This window comes from Cottoperca gobio, chromosome 6 (genome assembly GCF_900634415.1).
Source record: "Cottoperca gobio chromosome 6, fCotGob3.1, whole genome shotgun sequence".
NCBI classification, from domain to species: Eukaryota; Metazoa; Chordata; class Actinopteri; order Perciformes; family Bovichtidae; genus Cottoperca; species Cottoperca gobio.
Window position 1 is genome coordinate 19,521,010 of NC_041360.1, and position 7,584 is coordinate 19,528,593.

Below are 7,584 nucleotides of genomic sequence, written 5' to 3' on the forward strand. Positions count from 1 at the left end.
AAGTCGGCGACTTCCTGTCACGGCGCAACATCTGTTTACGTTAGCAATGTCAAAGAGCATCGGCCAAGGCGTGGGAACCGAAGGCAGTGCATGGGGGACCCCACACTCACCCACGGGGAGGTGCGAGATCAGTGGAGGGCTGAATCCTGGGGAAAGCAAGTAGAGGACAACCACACACACTATGCACAGATTCAAGCTCCTCCCTACAGGCACTCGGCCATCAGAGCACTCAGTGTTTGTCATCTCATTTCATTGATACTGCCCCAGGGAAAAGGCACGGTTACTGGAAAAGGCACAGTTTTCTTAAAACAGCCCCTCTCCTTCAACAACTATATGAAGGACTTAAGTAACTAGTTTGTATTCATTGACTAACTTGAGTGTGAAGGGGTCAGCGGATTGTGAATAGCCTGTGTTTAAAATGCATATCAGGAAAAATTGATTATGCGTGCTTTGTGCAAAGGACAGTTCCACCCCTAAGGCTGTATATCTGTGTGTGTGCACGTGTGTTTGTGTTATAAAGAGCTGAGACCGCCAAGCTGTCTATGGGCTAAGCCTGTCGGCCCCATTGGCTTTCCTGACTGACTGTCTACTAATACAATGCCGTATATCTGTGTTCACCCACAGGGGACCCAACAGAGAGGGAATTCCCTTCTTAAAATAAATAACTTGCCAAGGAGGACCACAAAGACTATTAGGCTCTGAAGGCCACGGCAACATAGACAAAAGACTTCTTAATAGAGCACGATGACATTTACGAGTACGCCATTATGGAGTAATGGTTGGCATTTCCTTCAAGTAATTTGTCCATGTTGGGTTACTCCGCTATTACAATTTCTCCACTTTTAGCTCTGTTCTATCTACTTAAGGAACACATTGTTTTCTCTTATTCAGGTGTTGGTTTAATGTCGTCTGTTTTTGAAAAATAACTATATTTTGATTGCCATGAAAAAGTGACTTAACGGTCCTATGAGGAATGAATTGATGGTAACATGTGTGAGTAGTTTGTAGTGGAGGGAGAAGATGCTAACAGCACCGATCATTCTGTACAATAATGTACATACATGTTAGGCTTTGTAGTTGGAACACTGTGGCCTTGTGGTTGCCAGAACCAAACAACAATGCTTGTTTTTCTCTTCTGCATCCCTTGAGTTGTAGTCTTTAGGGGGATGGAGGGATCAACCTCAAATAGATGGGCCAGTGAACACCAACAGGAGGCCCACTAATAGGTTACTCTTCCTTTTACACGTACGCATGTATTCACACAGAGGGCTGCAGACAAACAAACACATTAAAAGAGTATACATTTGTAAGTTTGTGTCAATAAATAGTCATAGGTTATCGTTATCAAGACATACAGTAAGCTATACTTTTTGAGGAAGATCATCTCTTCCACAAAAATGTAAAAAGCCAACTAAGGGATTCCTGCTATAGTATTTTCACACAAGAGCATATTCCCGGCACAGTGATTTATTTGGCTCTTGACAACTTACCTATTTTTAAATTAAACGTAATGCCTCCAGGGAAGGGTTCCAATATTACACCTTGTAAATATAGACGACATAACACAAGCTTTTTGCTGTTGTTCCCTCCCTTAAATTGCCAATTTTTTTCGCACCCGTCTTGTGCCTTCGCCTGGTTCTCTTCCCTCACTTCCTTTGCTAGCACCGACAATAATTAGCCAGTGCTAGCTGTCGACTTGTGCCTGTCCCTAGTCGCACCTTGTCAGGGAGGCCTCTCCAGTCTGCGGTCCAACACTAATGGGCCCCTGCCTTGGCTCTGACAGCCAGGATGACCCTTTCTTTCTCAGCTATTACCTCTTCATTAAAGGCTGCCTCGAGCTACTGTGGTAGAAAGATCAGTACCTTTATCTCGGCGTCTGTCACACCTGGATGGTGGGAGCGTGCTTTGACTTGTGTCTCCTCTCCCGTTCAAAGTGTGAACTGAATGGAAAAGCAAAACCTAACTTTTAATCCATAAGGTGTTAAGAGTCTGGGTGTGTGCCACAAAATGTGAAGCCCGTATCTTTTCCTGCTACTTCTCCACTTTCTTTTGAATGGAAGGAAATAGCTGTCAATTATATGTAATCAAGCGTTAAATGCAGCACTAAGATGCTCATTCTTGTTCTGTATACTGTAGTGACGATGTGTAGCAGTTAATTCAGCTCTTTATTGTACCTAAGGGTATATAAATCAACCTTTTGACAGGTGTGAAATGAAAGATAATTTATATTGCCATTTTTAGAATGAGTCTGATGTCCTTAAATCACTGCAGAATATTTAGCCCTGTAGAGCATCAGATACACCAGGTCCATACACACTAGTCCATGCGTCAGTGGGCTGACTCGCTGAGGACTGTGACAGCCTGTGTGGGTGGCAGCAGTAGGGTGTTGGCCGTGCTTATGGGTGTACCAGGCTGTTGCCCTTGATTGTCTGGCACAGGGTCAAGGTAGCACAGGACTGGTCACTACCATCAGCACTTCTCACTGTCAAGACACACACTGCAACACCACTGGGTGACTAAAAGTGTGCTTGATGCATGTACAACGGAGGATTGTTGTTCTGTGCATCACTATGAGTCATGTTAAAGTAGATTGCTGAACTATTTCTACATAATCAGTAGATTGCTGATGCCACAGTGGCTGACTCATACACTGCACTATAGCATGTACATCCTGTGGTGTGTGCTTTGTTGTGTCCTATGAAGAAACATTTCTATTCGGTACAAGAAATCAAGCACTAGTTCATTTGAAAGTATCAGGAACCAAGAATATTATTCAGATCTCGCTGTGGCGTTTGGTTATTTAGTGATCATTTGCCATGAACAAATGTTTGCCTCCACTTTGAATTAGTCTCTCTTTCAGCATGGAGGATGCTGATGCTCTCACGCTCTTACTCATCTCTGCAGAATGTGAATTGATCGTACTTTATCCAGGCAGAAATCCAGGCAGGGTGAATTGAAAATTTAATTGAGAGCGGGGATGTAAAATAGTGATGGGTGAAAGGGCTGAAATTCAAACTGGAAATTATTTAATATTCTATCTGTTTGATCTGACTGAATCCTAAATGTAGAGGGTATAATCAGAAAAGTCTGTGTCTTGTACTCCAGCACAGGGCCGTCTAAAAAATGCACTGTCACTGTAATCTATTGCATTGTCTTTTGCCCTATCCGTGAACTGGGCTATTATTGTTCAGTTGGTAAATGCTATCTGGAGGAAACTGGCAGTAATAATATGTAGCAGATTTTGAATTTGACACCAGGCTCTCGGTGCATAAAGCAGTCCTAGTAATGTATTTGGGACATTTACCACAAATTCAACCAAAAATATTAAAGGGATAGTTGGCACGGTATATAAACAATATAGAGAAATCTATGTTGACAATATCACATCACGTATGGGACACTTTTAATAAATACACTTCAAATGCTCTGCTTGTGAATAATGTACACTAAAGCTATTCTATAATACACTAATGTCATGTTAATGACAGCTCCGTAACCGATAGATATGTTCCTATTTAAATATCTCTTGTGCAATGAAGGCACAGGGACTTATAAACAGGCTGTTTAGTGGGCCCTGTAGAAAGGAGCCTCGTATCATTAAACAAACAGATTAGATTTTGGTTCCACTTGACAAATTGACTGTAATTTCTTTTGCTGGCTGGATGATCGGTAGAGATTGGATTTCTGCTGGGCTGTGTAAGAAATTCACAGGGAGGTATTAGCAAAACAAACATCTAACAACTGCTCAGTCTTGATTCAAACACTCTTTTTGCATTACCCAGACACTGAGAATCACTTTTGCATGAAATAAAACAGTTTTGGGGGAACTTCCAAATGAAATGATTGAGCAACAATGTTGTTTTTCTTTTGCAATTTGATTTACTCCAGAGGTAAGGATATATAACTGAAAGAGATGTGAAAAAGATGTTAAATTGATTTAAAGTGATGAGCTGTCTTCATGACGGGAGAGTCAGAGTGAGTAATGGGTGGTGTCCCCAACAGGAGAAATCTCAAACAGGAAATGCATGCTCTAGTGCCAAACATGGCAAGCAGATGGCAAGCAACAGGGCCTTGTCAGTCCAGTGTAGGGTTGTGCGCTTGGAAGAAAAAGTATGAAAAAATATTCCAGGATGGATGATATCAGGCCATCTGTCTGCATTACAACAAGGTGTCATTTTTAAGAGGGTGAAAACTCGCTTTTTCTTCAGATCTGATCTTTACAGCAGATAACGCATAACAACTGTGGTTGTGTCTTTGACTTTTTATACAGCTAAATCCCACAAGATGGAAGATGCATAATGATGTCTGTTTGAACATTTCTGAATTTGTTTGAGGATACAGCGTCGTGTCCACTGGTGTTCACTCACAATCTCCTTGTTGTACTTTTACTCTGCCCTTTCTTTTGTGATCTTGCACTGTGGTTCTTGGGGGGGGGGGGGGGGGAGGCTAGAAGTAATGCTGTTGAAGAGAGATGATTCGTGACAGACTTAGGAAGGAAGCTGCCTGGTGAAGGAGGCACTGAAGTTCACACACGTGTACTAGGGAGACATTCCGGCTGTTACCAAGTGGAAAGGAGTTTGTCCGCCTACACACTGAAGACCAGGAGATGTGTGTCTGGGCCTGAGGCTGCTGGCTTGCTCTACTGTAGCAGGTGGTGCACATTTTCCATTTACAAGAAAACACTAAGTGTAGGCAGCAAAGAGGAGGTGGTGTCATCTATTCCTGCATCATACACAGCCGATCTGAACCGCTTTGTGGCAGCATGGACGGTCACGCTGTCAGGATGTTTTTTCTGGCACAATGTTTGGACCCAGCGATGTTTCCAAAATTGCACAATATAAAGTTGATTCAGATTGAATCATTGATATCCTCTTAAGATTCTTAGTTAATTTACAAGTTTCGAAACCTATTTTGTACGTTAATAAAAAATGACTGAACAAAGGTGTACAGCATCACCCAGAAACTAACCTTAGCAAAGTGCACCGAACTTCAACACAAGCAACACGCTGACCAAATAACATACACTTCAACAGAACTTCAGCCAACTCTGATCAGACGAAGAAAATAATTGGATGTACAATCTGTTTCGTTTCGGTCTCCACTGCTGGAGATATAATGTTAGTTGCAACGCAGTGGCGCACTGCCAAAGTGTATGGTTTGGCACACAGTGCATTTGAGTCTGAATTAAATTGTGTCTTCAGGATTCAGAATTGAATCTTGACATTTACAAACATTCCCACCCCTGAAATCAAGAATATGGATCAGCGTCCAGAAACTTGCGAGGAGTTTTCTTCATGAATTGATTGTCTGAGCTTATGCTCATCCAGTTACTCAAAGTACCTTTTATCTTGTCGTCAATTGAATAGCTTTTTTGTTAATGATGTCATGGGATAATGAACTTGGCTGAGGAGCAAATAGACCCAATCTTCGGGATCATTACAAAGGTAGTTTTATCCCTGCTGAATAGTAGTGGCTTGTCTTTACAGCTGTGTTCCACCTGGAGCCATGTGGATCATTGTTATATGTGAATGTTTTTCGAGTAAAACGTAAAATGAGGTTCTTTGTACTTTAGGATCTTTTGATTTGAGAAAAGGTTGAAACCTTTAATAGATGTGCACTTTTTTTTGTGTCAGTCAAAGTAATCCAAAATGTCATGCAAGACGTTTCAACTCAATAGATAAGAAACACTCAGGCTCAGTGCTGTCTCTTATCATCATGACCCAGAAAAGTCAAGGAGAACTCAGGGGGGCATTGCCCTAATTCAGATGTATTCCACATGCCGGACCAATAGAAGTATGAGCAGTGAGTAAAAATGCACTGCAGAACTGCAGAATTTGATATATTATTAATATTATAGAGATTATTGAGCATTGGTTTCTGCAATGAGGATTAAGGTGGGGCTGCTTGGGATTCATAGTCTCTGAGCTCTGCACTCATAGGTCAAAGTTAAAACCTTGGTTTAATTTTGACTGTTCCACATTTTTCACTGATATTATTAATGCTCTGAGCCATACTGCATGTCAAGAACCCCATCTAGCCTTGCAATACAAAGTAGAGATGAGATCTGTGTTGCATGGGATTATGCCCATAGGTGCCAATTGTAAGTATTCTATCCCTGTGTGAAGCTCAAACACAAGAACACACCTAATCTGCCAGAGGTATGGAATATGTTGTTTCACATGAGCTTCATGCTTTCTTAAAGCTGCGGGAGTTTATTTGTGGCGTCATTGGAAAATGTAAAAAAGAAAGAAAAAAAAACTGCCAGAATTTGAAAATACAGCCCTCCTCCTGCAGCTCTCCCCTCCCAGCAGACAAGCACAGGCATATTTACGCACTTACCGTAACCTGTAGGAGTACAAGTCATTAGTTTCAAACATCATTCTGATCGTGATTGTGATCCTGATGCCTGATTGGGGGCCTGTAAAGCGCTTTGCGATGATATACTGTGATTCAAAGCTCTAGCAAGCTACAATATCGGCAAAGCATTTCAGCTAGCCTCACAGATACGGTAGCTAGCCTCACAGCTACGGTAGCTAGCCTCACAGCTACGGTAGCTAGCCTCACAGCTACGGTAGCTAGCCTTGCGGCTACTAGCTCAAAACTAAACGATTAGCAACATTTTCTCTCCATCTCTTCCACATTTGGAGAACAGCTAATAGGAAGGCCCTCTCTCTAAAATGACCTGCGATTGGCCAAGTCTCCTGTCACAGGCTAGATTTCCTAAAGCCTGAAAAAAGAGCCCTGACGAGGTGCAGGAGTTTAGTTTTATCTTAGACCACTTGAATTTCAATATGCTGAAAGGTTATTTTGGAATTTCTTCCCAAAGTATACGGCCAACCCCAGCCCTATTACTGGATTCAAAGGACGTACCATCCATCTAGAGCACAATGTATAGGCGTTTAGGATTGCATGGTACCGCAAGTTAATGATTTAGCTGCAGGTCAGGCTCTGATTTCTTTCTTTTTTTTATGTCGGGTTAAGTTATACACTTGCCTAGAAACTTTCATAACTCAGTCTACAGCCAACTTCACCATCAACACGACTGTCACAATAATATTTCAGTGTTACATTGTATAAATGCAAATGAAGCAGCACTAGAAGGATGGCCCAGGCTTTTCTGTGTGCCCCTGCACAGTGATATTTACACTAAACTGAACACTGATGCTGAGTAATGTTTGATGATGGGCCAGCTTGTCCAATTCCCAAAATGTGATACGCTCCAGTGGCTCAGGTCATTATACTCTGAGCCGGCATGCTTTAGAAAGCACTTTTAATGATAGGAGTTCTCTAATAAAGCGCTAGACATTAAGGTCCCGTGGAGTTGTTACATGCAGTTGTCATGCTTGAAATATTATTCAGTTGTTAGTTTCACCACTGTATAGCTTTGTTGATTTAAGCCAAAGGCATAATGCTCATATTTTGTCATGGACATAATTGAAATACATCTACATTTGAAAGTGTGACTCAGTGCTTAAACCTCTTTATTCCAAGGAGCAGTTAGATTGTGATATTCTCTGTGTTTTACAGGAAACAGAGATACATCTTTGATCCAGAAATAATTTCACCTCACAATTTCTGTTGACC